The following is a 13,669-nucleotide window of genomic DNA, read 5'->3' as shown; positions in this document are numbered from 1 at the left end:
ATTCACACAGTTTGCATTTGATAACCTTGACTTCCAAGAGTACACAAAGGATGGACGAACACTGCATGGCACAACACACGTCATATTCCAGTACAAGAATCCAGATGAAGACCCGACACCAACGGTTAGTTTACCTCTACTGAAAACCCGCCAACCAGCCCTGGAATCTTCTAAGCCTTTTCAAACCAAGGAAAGCCACCTCAGTCTAAAAGATCGTCAAAAGAGTCGCTCCCTGGTTGGAGTTGAAACAGAGCCTAAGCTTCCTGTGTGTCTAGCAGAACCTCTTGACCACCTGAGCATCCTCTGGCATTTAGTGCATAGCTGCCCTACTGTACTATTGGAGGACCTGAACCCAAGTTGCGCTGCTCCAACATGGAGTTCATTCCAAGCATTTCTCATCCCAGATACCATCCCTGCAACTGTGATCAGCTATGGTCCCTTCTTCCCCAAGTCACCAACAAACCCAGATGTGGTTGAACAGTCTGTTCAGTACTGCATGGATGTGTCGAGAAAACATGGTCAAGAGTATGCCATCATCACATGTGACCAAGCAATCTATGAAGTTGTTCTGAGTCTGCAAAAGAAGAACAAAGAGAAGTATGCCAAACTTATCTTGCGCATGGGTGGCTTCCATATTGCTCAGAATTTCCTTGGAGCCATTGGGCATTTGATGCAGTCCACTGGAATCGAAGACATCATGGTCGAAGCTGATGTCTGTCTCCGTGGAACAGCAAACAAAATCATCAGTGGGAAAGACTACTATGCAATGCTGCACGCCCACACTATGGTGTATGCAGCCATGTTTGCCCTACACTGGGAAGCATTTGCCAGATGGTTGGTCAATGAAGAGAAGGACCTGGAGTACATGTGTGTGCTTAGCAACAATGTCCAGCTACTCCTAGATGCCCTGTCAGAAGAGAATGTAGAGAAGGCAACTTCTGCGTGTGCTGATGCAACTGACCAACTGAAAAAGCTGTCATGTTTGATGGCTGAGTTTGATGAAGCATGTACCTCACCTACCACAAAGTTATGGCTAATGTACATGGATATGGTGATGATACTTAGACGGTTCATCCATGCTGAGCGTGCAGGTCTGTGGGAGGAACACCTGGCTGAAGTGGAAAAGATGTTACCGTACCTTGTAGCTGCTGGCCACTACAAGTACGTATCCTGCCTGCCCCACTACCTAGAAGCTATGAGAAGCTTGCCTACACTGGCTCCAAACATCTATAGGGAATTCAAGGATGGGATGTTCACTGTACGTCAAACAGAAGGACGGTTCAATGGTGTCTGGACAGATATGGCACTTGAAAAAACCTACAACCGTGATGCCAAGACAAAACTCTTCACTGGCATCAGTCAGCAGCCAGCAGCCATGGAGAAATACTTGAAAGCTCTTCCAGTTCTGACAGCTGTGTCAGAGCAGACAAAGGCTATGGCACACCTGGATGCGGATGACATCAAACACCATGAGGACAAGGATAGCCAATGTGCAAAGGAGGCAGAAGGTGTAAGGAAAATAACAGATGTCATCAACAACCAGATGATCAATCCTTTCACATGTGAAGAACAGGAGCTGATCAACATTTCAACCGGCCACAAAGCCACATCTGCTGACTTGATCTGCGCTCGTGAAAAAGGACTGGAGGCACTGGCTTCAGCAAGAAGAACAGACAGTGAGAAAGTAACCCAAATTAAACTTTCAACCTTCGCAGTAAAGCCAAAGAAGTCAATGTCCATGGCATTCAAAGCCAAAAAAGTCTATGAGGAGGAGAGTGCAGTTGTGCGGAACCTGTACTTTGTTCAGGACTTAGAGGAAGACAGGAAGGTGGAAGTGTTTGGCCATGAATGGACAAGTTGCCCAGCCTCCCTGTTTGAGCCAGATCCGTCCCTTGACCAAAGTTATGCAATGCGTACAGGAAACAAGGCAGACTACCTGGCTGCAATCAAGACAGCCCTTGGCAGCTCATGGGTGGAAGTGGACAAACTACCATCGTCTGATAAGCCTGTGGTAATGGTAGTAGATGCCATGGCGTTCATTCAACGTTACCAACATCTTGAAAGCAGCACCTTCCATGAACTGCAAGGAAAGTACCTGAGGAAGCTCCTTGGAATCCTCCCAGACAACTGTGACTGCATCCACTTTGTTGGTGATCGATATGATGTCTCCCCTGCTGAAAGTCTGAAAGGTGAGGAACGAGAGAAGAGGATGAAGACCTGCCCAAGCAAAATGAAGGAGTACAAGCCACATGATACTCTCCCTATACCTGAATGGAAAGGCTTCATTCACAATCCACTGAATAAAGCTTATCTGTTGAACTATATGGGGGAAGCATGGGCAGCTCAGAACAAATCACTTCCCGCAGGATGCACCCTTATTCTTGGTGGAATATTTTGTGATCCTGGTCGCACTGTCCTCTTATCAGCAGATTGTCATGTTGAGCTTCCAGAACTTTCCTGTGAGAAACATGAGGAGGCAGATACCAGGATGTTTGCTCACATTGCATACTCAGTACAAATTCTGCACCACAAACGGGCTGTAGTGGTTGCAACTGACACAGATGTGATCATGATGTGCATGTACTACATCACACACATGGATGGGCTGAAGGAGCTGTGGGTGAAGACGATGGATATCTTCCTACCTATTCATGCCATCACAGATGCTCTGGCGGGGAAGTATGATGTTGCAGCTTCAGATCTTACATCCCTTCTCCTCAGCACCTACATACTTACCGGATGTGACACAGTGAGCTATCTGTACAGAAGAGGAAAAAGGCGGGCCTACACAACTGCTATTAAACACCTGACAGACCTTTTGCCGCTGTGCAGGTACGGTGACCCTGAGGAAAGCCTGGATGTTCAGGAAGAGGTTATAACAGCAGCACGGCGATACATGGTGTCACTTTATGACAGGAGTGACTTTGGTGGTACTCTAGATGCACTGCGAGCCCATCTCTTTGTGAGCATCAAAGGGGACATGCGTTGCCTTCCACCAACTGAAGATGCCTTCCTATTACACCTTCGCCGAGCCCTGCATCAGTTGGCTGTGTGTAAGCGGGCACACATGGTTCAGCCAACCTACCCAGCTGCCACTGTTTTTGGGAGACAACTTGTCAATGGCAAATTGGTGGCAACCATGATGCTGAAAGAGGCTAAACCTTCTGAACTCAAACACAGCAAATACTGCCGCTGCCAGAAAAGCATGTGTGCCAGAGGATGCTCCTGTGCAAGAGCCAATGTTAAGTGTGGCATTGCATGTCTCTGCACCGGGGACCCCAACAGATGTTCAAGGATTGAACTTGTGCTTGAAGACAGGGACACGTAAGTTGAGATGGGGGGGGGGGGGATATGCATATTTTATCGCGCTGCTGTATAACCCACCCTGCCGGTCTTGTTTGCCGTCTCCTCAGGTAGTGAGGGTGAAGGTCTGTCCCCATAACAGTATCTGCAGTGTGCCACCCTCCTGATTATTCCACCACACAGGGACCTGCACCTAGTTAATTAAGTTATGTTCAATTATTTTGTTATAGTTATAGTTATAGTTATAGTTGTCATCTGAGGCAATAAAATAATGAAAGTCATTTTGCTGTATTATATTTCTTGTGTGACACATTTCCATTGCGAGAACAGGGTTATGTTGAAATTTCTGAATTTTGAGAGTAGCCTAAAATTCTATTGAGGTTCTGAGCCTGTTGATCGCCAACTAGTAGTGAAATCATCACAGATCCATTGATTTTGGTTGGATTTTTATAATTTTTTCTGTGGGATGAGTATACTGGTGGGTGAAATTAATGGCATATTGACTGATGTCATAACTTGGGGAAATAGTTGATTGCCAATGAAGTAAAGATGAAAATATTGGAAAAAAAGTGAGAAAACGCCTATTTTTTTGCATTAAATTGATGCAAAATCATGTAGAAATGTGTTTTAAGAGTAATTTTTTCAGTGGATGTTGTCAGCACATGTGTTCTGTGTATCTTGAATGCATTTATTGACAGCCTACCCAACCCACTGAGGATTTGAGGAAAAAAATAATTTTTCACATTTTTCTGATAAAAAATAAAGGGTGCATACACTAAAATGGCTCCAAAAAAAATTCGCGATATTTCCGGCAGAGCAGACCCTCCAATTATTGGTTCTTAGGGTCAAAGTTAACAGAAAAAACACAAATAAAAAGTATGGCAGACCATGTCAGGTTCAACCCATTTTATTGAGCTTTGGAGACTTTGGCTCCCCGACTATAAACACATCATTGTAACTTTTAGAATAACTTAGTGGCTGCAGGGGATTGTCACCGTCACCCGATTGCCATATGTTTACTTAGAGGAACTGGTGAGTACTCTGAATGAATGAACTACATGCTGAAAGCTAACATATTAGCCAAATATTCACCAACTGGTTTTGATTAATTTTATGCTTTTGTGACATTTGCATTTGTGGGTTACAAATATATTTGTTTTCAGTAAGTGTGTTTATATGTAGTAAGGAAATCTGATTATAGTGCTGTTGAATTTATTTGAACTTTGTGCAGCCAATACAACTTTAACATTGTACTGTTTATTGTGTTGTCATGCCCTTAATGTTTATTATTTGTAGTTTGTACATTTATTGATTTATTTTGTAATAATTTAGAATTGTGTGCACATGAAAATGATATCTGAGTGTGGAATGAGCTGATGCTTAGTTTCAACTTAGCCCTGTTATTTACTGGTCCTGTTGTTGTACTACAGGCCAGGTTTTTTCTCTCTGTCTGGAGACGAATGATGGCGAGCCGAATTTCTATTGCTGGGAGCCTACCATCCGTGTAGCATCCACTGAATAGCCATCCTACTGGTCTGGTAGGAAGGTTGTCCACAGCCTGTCCCCCACACACTTCTCCATAGACTAGTGCTTCAACCCCACATACACATCCTTCACATGATGAACAATAACTTACGGACTTATCACTACAAACTTCCATAAAACCCTTGGGGGTTGTCGCGCTGGTCTTGTATACCATCTATTGCTGGGACAGTTCTTTTTCTTTTTGGTTTTTGTGTGTTTGTATTTGCTGTAATTCATATTAGTATATACTTGAACATCAACTACCAAGTGCACTTAACTATAAACCGGTTCAACTGCAGTCTGTAAATATTTTGGGATTCTTTTCTTTTTCTTTTCTTTCATTATTTCTATTTGTAAAGATTTTGTTTGATTATTTTGCAATACATGGTACCTGCACCAAATTTAAACTTATGTTTCTGTGTTGTTACTGACCACCAGCTCCTGTAGACGAATTTAGACTTCTGTTATTTTACTAGCCTAAGACATATTAACATCGGTTAACCGTCTCAAACACCCGTTAAACGATCTTCAATTCTTGCGCTATATGCACATTTAACGGAGTTCATGTCAACGAAAGAAACAGATATGAGCTGCATTATAGGCTATTCATCAGCTCATTTCAAGATAAAAGACCGTAATATCAGAACGAGTGACCTAAGCACTGTAAGAGCATTGAGTCTCATTAAAGGGGGGGTGAAATGCTGTTTCATGCATACTGATCTTTTTGCACTTTTAAAGACTTGGATTCCCATGCTAAACATGGACACAGTTTCAAAAGCTAAGGTGGACGTTTGATGGGAGTATTTCTTTGCCAAAATTAGTACTTCCTGTTAGTCATAAGTTTCGGAAAGTTTTTTTCGATCATGGGTCCGCTTGACGTCAACAGGGCGGAATTTCCTTGTATGGGCCGTACGGACAATTCTACCGGAAGAGCGCGTGCGCGCAGAGAGAGCGCGTGAAAGCAATAGGCTACGCCCATCAAAGCGCTGGCTCGTAGCCAAATAACCCCGCGTTAAGGCAAAAGTGGATGGAATTTGCTTTTCCGGATCAGCAACTGAGTTGCGCAAATATTTATGTCTGTTCCCTGCATTTCGGTGCCGATTGTTTTATAAACAAGGCCCAGTTCGACGCCGGATTTTCAAATCGCCTAATACTGAAGGATGGAGCGGTCCCAACGATAAAGGTCCCAACGTTGGAACCGCAGGCAGTGAGTAAGACTGCTTCAAATGTCTGTTTTTGCCTATGCCCATCAAGTAGCCCAAACATGATCACGTATTGATCAATGGAGCATGCGATGTATAGTGTGTACATTTGTTTAGCTGGCCACTATATGTGTATGTTTGTGTATTGTAAAAGCACTCCAAACAACAATACACAAAGAGTGGGGAAATATGTTGAACTAAATAAGTGCGCTTCTTCATTCAAATGCGCTACTATTCCATGTCTTTCTATGTAAACACTAGCCTGACGCGCAAAACCAGTCCGCTTACAAATCATGTCTACACAAACCACGCATAAACACACACACACACACACACGATATAATTAAAGTATAAATGTGTAAATAACGCAAGCCGCTAAGCATATTATATAGTTAGTGTAACTTATACCACATAGAGATGTCCTGCTCTAGTCGTTTTTGCTGCTGCTCCTGTTCAACTTCAGCCTCTGGGTCTGATTCCGGATCATAGATGTATGGCTGTATCTGATTAAAAGCCATTTTTTATGTTTAATAAAGTTTTTTCACGCTTTTAGGGATGACGCAGCTTTCAGACGCACTCAACACAGTAACAGCGGCGCGCGCTCGACATTCTTTAGCTCCGCCCACACGATACGCCCCCAGCCGCACTGCTTTTTTCGGAAAGACTCGGAACAGCGCATCTTCCTTTTATAATTATAATAAAAATAAAGACTTTTCGGAGATATGCAGGATGCAATGCTACTCTATAGGTACTCAAGATTGACATGAGACTGACTGAAACTGAGTGTGCCCCCCCCCCCCCCTTTAATGAAGATGATTGTGTTTTTGAGCATCTAAGAGGTTCGGCAGTTTGCGTGTTGGCTGGCTTTACTCATTTGTGGCGATACTCTAAACACTGTGAGCCACTGTGAGCCGAACTTTTCTGGGCAGAACTGTCCACTGAATTATGCTCACTCACCAATTTGCCCTGCTTAGTAAATCTGGCCCCTTTGTGTCTTTGTTTCTAATATTTTATTTATGCATGGTCAAATACATTTTTTATTTAAACAGCTGACACTAAGAAGTTAAACAGTTTTAGCTCATTATGTAAGTGTAGAAAATAAACATGTTATGTCATCAAATTAGTCTGGGTTATTTTAACTAAAGATTGACTACTAATGGAAACCCATTTTTCTACTGCATACATTTAAAGTTTTGTTAATACAACCCAATCTCAGTTTAACTTTTTACAAAAGCTAAAGTTTGAAGGCAACATTCTTACAATTTTTCTAGTAAAATAATTCAGGTTTAGAGCATACACTCAACTGAAGAATAATGTTGCCTTTCTCTGGTCCTCTTTTTAGTGTGTCAGGAACATCGAAGGAGAAGTAGTCAGGCATCAAATTGTTGGTGACCCTGCCTACCCCCTGCTAGAATGGCTAATGAAAGGCTTTATCAACTCTCCTAATTTGACCCCAGCACAAGAGTCGTTCAATGTGTACCTTAGTTCAGTCCGAGTGGGTATTGAAATGGCTTTTGGCATCCTTAAGTCAAGATGGAGGGTGCTTCTAAAGAGGAGTGACTTCCACTTCAAGTTCACACCAGCTATGATTGCTACTTGTTGCGCCTTACACAATTTTTTGCCAAAAAGAAGCAGATTTCTGTAACAGCAACTGGGTGGAGGAACTCAATGACCCCACGGTAAATTTACCTCAGCCAAGTCAGCCAGTGCACTACCACGAAACTGCTACTGGCAACACTGTGAGGGAGGCTCTAACTAGATACATGGCAGAGCACTTTCCGCTTCGTAAAGGGCACCATTTTTAGCATATGTACGAAACACACAACAGCTAACACTTAGGGCATGTGTTTAATGAAATTCAATACATTCCACAATTTTAAATGAGAAATTTTTCATACAAAACAAAAATGGAAAAAGTGGCAGTGCCGTTTAGTACAGTACAAAAAAAATGTTCATACAAGCATTCTTGTAACAAAACTGTGCCTACTAAAATTTGGCATCAGGGAGCCTGTACTAGGAACAATAATTTCTGCATTTGTGTGCATGGTTGAGGTAGTGTGTGTGATTGTGTGCATATGTGCATGCATGTCTGTTTGAATGTACGTGCTTTTGCTTGTCATGACATGACATGCTTTTAACAGACCAATGGCCTTCCAAAGCGCTTTTACATATTGCCTCACATTCACCCATTCACACACCAACTGCGGTGTCAGCCATGCAGCTCGTCGGGAGCAGCTGGGGTTAGGTGTCTTGCTCATGGACACCTCAGCACTTGGTCAGGTGGAACCGGGGATCGAACCACCAACCTTCCAGTTTGTAGACAACCTACATGAACCACTGAGCCACTGCCGCCTAAAGAGCTGGCCAATTAAACGCTCAGTAGAGCGTGAATTTTCCTCGATAATATGTGAAATCAATCTCTCGTCGTACTGTCTGTTCTGTTCTGTTCTTGCTGTTGCATTATCCACCTGTTCTGGGATTCCTGCATTTCTTTTAGAAGAGCCTGCTGATCAGCCGACCAAGTCCTCAGCGCCCTCTCATACCCCGAAGCTGATTTTGATTTGGTTCCTGTTAATAACATACAATTCATGTTGGTCTTTACAGTTTCTGCATTGCAAACACCCTAATAATATGTACTTAGACAAGCTTATTTCTTATATAGCATATTATATAGGTAGTCTAGGTATTGTAAAGAATAGTGTAATTGTATAGTTCAAATATGTGACCCTGCCTGTACATTTTGGAGATTTGCTGTTTTCTACATAAATTCGTGAAAATATCACAGTGGTTTCTTTAATATTACTTGAGTGAGGTCACATCAAAGATTTAAATCATAAAACTGATGTTTGTTATATCAGAATTAGATGTTTAGACTTTAGCCTGGTTTTCACAGACAGGGTCACATGAAGCAATGAAGAATTTTAGTTCAAATATGTAAAGTGTCTTTTACCAGATTAACTGCCATTTAACTATGCCGAGTTAAGGCATAACCTACATAAAGCTTAACTGAATGCAGCTTACGTTTTTTGGTAGTGCTCTGTACAGTCAAATCATGTGAGCTGCCTTCCCAGGTATCAAGTGTGGTCTGTGTATCTTCTGTGTGGGCACTGTCCCCTGCCTCCATGATGCTATCCTCGTCATCTAAACGTTATGGGGATTAAAAAAACAATAATAGTAACTGACATGCATACTTCAAAATAAATAACGTTAACTTCTGTCAAACCTCTGAACAAACCAGTACTTTTTTCACATTTCAACAAAAAAGGTTGTGCTTAGAATTAAGTAGGACTTAATGCAAAAACTTAACTTGTAATGGAGTAGTTTTGTAGCTAACTGACTTAAAAGTCTCACTGGTGTTAGAAAATAAGGCAATTGTAATTTTGAGCAAAACTTACCAGAAATGCTAACGTTAACCTCCGAGGTCTCTTCGTCACAAGGTTCTGGAAAGCCTACATCCACTGCGTTGTCACTTACATTGGATAGTGGTCGGCCACCCATAATTTCGTCCATTTGGTCAAAAAAGGGGAAGTTGGAGGGGTCTGCTCCCCTTTTACTGTTGTGCATTTTAGCTTTGAAGTACGAGGTCTTAAAAGTCTTCCACCTGTTTCGGATTTGTTCGACAGTACGGTCTGCGCCAGCTTCTTTTAATTTTTCATGAACTGTTTTGAATAAATTCCTATTTCTAACCTTCCTGCCATCCAGTCATTGAATTATATTTAGTTCCTTCAGTGTATTTATTAATTGCGTTGTTTCAGTTTTACTCCAGTTTGATTTTGCCGCCGCCATTTCGCATTCTGACGACCCCTGACCTCATGACGTGATGACGTAGATGCAAAGCAATCGGTTTAGCGCGTGTAAAGTGTTTACATGGCAGAATTTTTATTTTGTTCGGTTTATAGAAAGGTTTATCCCACCCCTCTCAAACCGATTACAATTTCATTCAGTTTGGGCATTTTTATTCCGATTGAGGTGTTTATATGGAGCATTTTCATTCGGATTGGACTTTTAAACCGATTACAGTGCTCCATGTAAACGTGGCTACTGACAGTATTTTTCTTCCCATTGTGAGTATTTCAGCTATTGGCCCTGAGAACTATTTTCTTCCTTTCTATATTTTTCTCTAAAATTCCTTTTTTGGACACTTTGCAGTGAAATTCATTTTAAGATTTGGAAGTTTTTTTTTAATAAACTTTCTGCATAAATCTGCATACACTTTTTGAACTGGTAACAGTTTTGTTTTGAGCGAATCTGCATTACAGTACGTGTTTTTTTGTGGAAAAGGACTGCCTCGTATATACCCTTACGAAACAAAAATATATTGCAGTATATTGGAAAATATCATGTAATACATAAGGCGATATATTCCCATATATGGGATTTAATATTTATATTTTCCAATATATTGCAATATATTGAAAATGGCAATCATTTGTATATTTTGCAATATACTGCAATATATTACATATATTGTATATATGTACCATCAATATATTTACAATATATTATAATATATTTCAAGTAATATATTGGTAAATATATTTTCCTTTCGTAAGGGTAGGAAGCACTCACGTGGATGATATATTTTTTGGGGGATTCTCTCTGTTTTTTCTTGTGTTTTGAAGAAAGGAAAGAGACTTTCTGTTTTTGAACAAGTTGCAATTTGTTGATTCAATTACCCTGCCATATCTGGACACTCCAACTCCAGCTCAGTTCTACTGTGAGGTAAAATTTAACCCTGGGTTGTGGATCTCACTCTGGTATGTGGACTGACATGAAAAATATCTGATGTGAATGTAAAGTCTATAATGTACTTTTGAGTGAACAGAGTACCATTTGAACGTTCTATCAGAACTGTTGTTGTCTTCCTATTTCTGTTTGGTTTGAGCATAATTGAAGAAGAGTGACTGAACAAAAGAGTAAATCTGAACAAAGCTTTATTTATTTTTGTTGTACATTTTGTTGTGTACATAAGTGAAGTGAAACAAGAGTTTATATCATGACTTGTTTTTGTTTATTTATTCTTTACTGAACATTTAGGTAAATAAGTCTAAGACTATTGTCTCCTTGGAGTAGGGGCATTCCTCCTGTCTTGTTGGCTGGTAGTCGGGAAAAGGAAAATTAACTTAATCAAACTCCGAGAAGCTACCGTGTACATTTTGAGTCTTGGAGCCTTCTCCTCGCCAGTCATCACTAAAAGAGAAAGACATAAACAAATCAAGACAGAGAAAAACATACTTAGACAATAAGTATAGGAATTAATCGTACTAAGGGGTGGGGACCTAGATCCTGTAATTTTCCTAGTCGTCCAAGGTAGAGCAATAGAAAACACTTACCCTTACATTGTAGTGAAATTTCCCGCTACAAATGCATTAATTATCAAACATGTACTAACATGTATTAAAGGTGGGGTAGGTAAGAATGATCTAAAACACTTTTGTCCAAATTTGTTTAAACTTTCTTTATATGTCAATACATAATTAAAATTTAAGTACTCTGAAAAATAGAGTATAAAAATCGAGTGACTCTAGACTTTTTAATCTGCAATAAACACCGCTCATTATTTTCGTTCGGGCCGAAACAAGTGATTGGCTTGGGCGACTGTCACTCTCTCTCGCTACCATGGCTACCACCGCTTTTGCTACAGGATCTGCCCACATGCGCGCGCCCCAGTGTTGCCAAGTCGGGCTACTTCAAACACTGTTGCCGCGGGCTGTTTTTCATGTCCGCGGGTTGAAGCGACCCCAATTATGTGATATTTTGCCCCGGGATTTGCGAATTTTAGCAGGCAGTCCTACCAAAAAGACACATTTTACTCCCCAAAAGCGATTTTTACCGGAGAAACATGATTGGGCTTGTTTTGGGCTAGTTTTGAGTAGCAATTGGGCGGATTTTGTTGTGAAAACCTGGCAACCCTGGCGCGCCCGTTTGATTTGAGTTCAAGAGGCTGTATTTCTGCTGGACAGGTAATCTTTCATTTTGATTATACATTATTTTGGTTTATGTTTTCATGAAGCATGTCTCACTAGCACACGTAGCTAGCTAATAAAGCTAACATAACATTACTTAGCATAAAGTTACAATGTTATACACTTAGCGAACCATTAGTAGAGATGATAAATACTCAATATGCCTAGCTCAATGCATGTCTAAAAGCTAGTACACCGCATCCAGGAACTTTTTTTAGAACTAAGTTAGCTTTAGCTACTACCCTCTGTCTAAACTCTTTTACCATGTTCACCGGGAACTTTACCTGCACATTTATTTCGGCCCTTGGTTTGTTTTTATATACTCTACCAATGTTTATGTTGATGTTTTTATCTTGTATCTGTGTGTGTCGTAGACACTGTGTTGTGTGTGTATTTTAAACTTTACCAGTATCGTTATTCTAGCTTGATATTGAGTACTAAAAGACATCTTATTTGTTTATATTCATAATGATAAAGTTAGATTTTTTATTACATGTGATTCTGACATGATGTCACTACATGCACTTCTTCTCCGCTCGCCTCAGGTAAATAATGTGTCTTTCAGCTGAGCTGAGCGTAGTCGGCGTAGCGCATTCATGTGTTTTGGGGGCGTGGCTTTGGAAAGAGCCCAGAAGGGAGAAGGTGGAGTGAATGGAAATAATGAGCTGTCTTTAAAACAGTCGTGAGAGGTCTACAGACACTCAATTTTTATACTTTCTTTTTCTGAGTACTTACATTTTAATTATGTATTGATATATAAAGAAAGTTTAAACAAATTTGGAAAAAAACAAAGCTTTGAGATGAGGTAAAATAATAGACTGCAAAAAAGTAGTACAACTTGGACTTATAGGATTGAGTTTGGATGTATAGAGTTTAGAAAAGAAGTCTTTTGCTAAGAACTGGTTTGCTATCCCTAACCTGTCCTTTAAATGGGTTATTATGTTATTGCAGGCTTTCGCCTGACTTTGCTTCAAGACCTGTCCTCTAACTTTGCGATTTTCAAGGTGAGGCTTTGTTGCTCTGTTGTGCACGTTTAGATCTTTCTCCATCTGTCACGTCTCACCCTGAATCTTAATGTCTACCTTTGATACCAAGACACATACCGTGTTTGTCTGAGATTGCACTTCTTGGCAGAGCTCAATCAGGAAGGATTTAACATCCTCCATAGCCATCCATATTGCATTCTGAATCATAGTTTCAAGAGATATTTGTTGTTTTGAAAGCACCTCTGCAATGGCGTTGGTCAGATTTGTCCTCCACAAATTTGTATTTTGATGATCTAAATGAGACCTTAACTACACTCCATTAAAACAGTGACAGTTCACAGTTATTTTTCTGTGGCCACAAAAAATATCCTTATTAAGTTTTTCGCTGGACAAACAGATGAATTGATTGTAATATTAATTCAGCTACATCAAGTTAATTCGATTAACTGATCCAAATATTTAGAATGAATTATAATGAGTTATGATTAATTATTCATATTTCCCTTTTGAGCTAATTTGCTACAAGGGTTAGGCATTTCATGGATTTGTCAGTATTTCAACACTGTATCCTGTTTATATAGTATAACCTCAGATATGATAAATGTTGAATTTATGTCTATGACAGTATGTAGGGTATTAATGTCTGCATATTTTTTTTTTTGTTTAAAAGTCTGTATTGTATCAGTTA

Source organism: Gobio gobio, assembly GCF_949357685.1.
Source record: "Gobio gobio genome assembly, chromosome: 9".
NCBI lineage: Eukaryota > Metazoa > Chordata > Actinopteri > Cypriniformes > Gobionidae > Gobio > Gobio gobio.
The sequence above is the reverse complement of the archived record's forward strand: the minus strand, read 5'-3'. Positions refer to the sequence as shown.